We start from the raw sequence: 1813 nt of genomic DNA on the forward strand, positions 1-1813 counted from the left end.
GATTATCTCACCCGCTTCAACAAGGCTACACTGGAGGTCCGGAACCTGAGCCAGGAAGTGGCTCTCTCAGCCCTGAAGCGTGGCTTCCGGAAGGGCAGACTCACCTTCTCTCTGGACAAACGCCTGCCGCGGAGCTTCCCGGAGCTGTTATCTCGGGCAAACCAGTATGCAGACGCCGAGGAGGCAGCCTCCCACCGGAACAAGGAGGCCGCCGAGGCCCCTCTAAAGCCCGGAAAGAAAAGGCGAAAAGAGGCACCCCAGAGGAGGAGCCCGACGCCTCAACGCCGGCGCAGAAGCCCGTCACCAGCAAGGAACCACGGCGCCACACGCCCTCGTTCTCCGCACCGACGCTTCAACCGGTACACCCCACTCCTGGCCCCCCGGGCCCAGATCCTCATGGAGGTCAAGGGGCGGGAGGACCTCCCGGTCCCGAGGCAGATGAAGAAGATCCCTGGGAGGAGGCCTTCTCGGGCGTACTGTGAGTACCACCGAGACCACGGCCACGATACCGAAGACTGCTTCCAGCTTCGGGACGAGATCGAGGCTCTCATTCGCCGAGGGCGTCTCGGTCGATATGTAAACGACCGACGTCCCCCGGCAGACCCGCGTCCGGCCGACCCGGCCCCTCAGGAGCCTCGGGAGCAGAATCGACCCGTTGCGGGAGTGATCCACACCATCACTGGGGGCTGCTCTCGGCCCGTGAGGAACGCAGGGGGCTCGACTGAAGCGTCAGGGGCAGCCGTCGCGAAGAGGCAGAGGGTCGGTAATGTAATCACTTTTTGTGATGAAGATGTAAAGGGGGTTCAGACCCCCCACGATGACGCCATGGTGATCTCCCTCACTATGGCAAACTATGATGTAAGGCGTGTTCTTGTGGATAGTGGAAGCTCAGCTGATATTTTGTTTTACGAGGCCTTCCAAAAGATGAGCTTGTCCAGACAATTGTTGCACAAAACATCCACCCCCCTCATAGGATTCACTGGTGACGCTATCTCGGCCGAAGGTGTCGTTGAGCTGCCTGTGACTGCGGGCGTTGCACCCGCAGAAGCCACGGTGCGACTCGGGTTCTTGGTCGTCCGTGTCCCCTCGGCCTACAACGCTATCCTCGGACGACCCGGACTGAACGCCCTTCGCGCGGTGGTTTCTACCTACCATTTGCTCATGCGGTTCCCCACGGCGGCCGGGATTGGAGAGGTCCGAGGTGACCAACCAACCGCACGGCAGTGTCTCCTAGCAACTCTCAAAGGGAAGAAGCCCATGGAGGCCCTAAGCGTCGAGTCCCTTGACGCCAGAGACGAAGTGGCCTTGCGGCACGGGGAGCCGGCCGAGGGCGTAATCGAAGTTCCCCTCGAAGAAGGCCGCCCGGACCGCACGGTCCGGGTCGGTGCCAACCTCGACTTAGAAGCTCGGCTCCGGTTAGTGGAATTCCTCCGAGCCAATGCTGATGTGTTTGCCTGGTCGGCGGCCGATGTACCTGGGATCGACCCGGAGGTCATTTCTCACGCCCTCAACGTCGACCCGACCCACCGACCAGTAAAGCAAAAGAAGAGACACTGTGCCCCGGATCGGATCCGGGTGGTCGACCAGGAGGTAGACAAACTCTTGGAGGCAGGTTTCATAAGGAAAGTGAGCTACCCCGAGTGGCTGGCAAACGTCGTACTTGTCCGGAAGGCGAGCGGGAAGTGGAGGATGTGCGTCGACTACACCGACCTGAACAAGGCGTGCCCCAAGGATAGCTTTCCGCTCCCGCGAATAGACCAACTGGTCGACGCGACTTCCGGATATCAGCTGCTGTCTTTCATGGACGCCTTCT

The sequence above is a fragment of the Phoenix dactylifera genome, chromosome 7 (genome assembly GCF_051530095.1).
Source record: "Phoenix dactylifera cultivar Ajwa chromosome 7, Ajwa_hap1_PhDact_Kaust_v1.1, whole genome shotgun sequence".
NCBI lineage: Eukaryota > Viridiplantae > Streptophyta > Magnoliopsida > Arecales > Arecaceae > Phoenix > Phoenix dactylifera.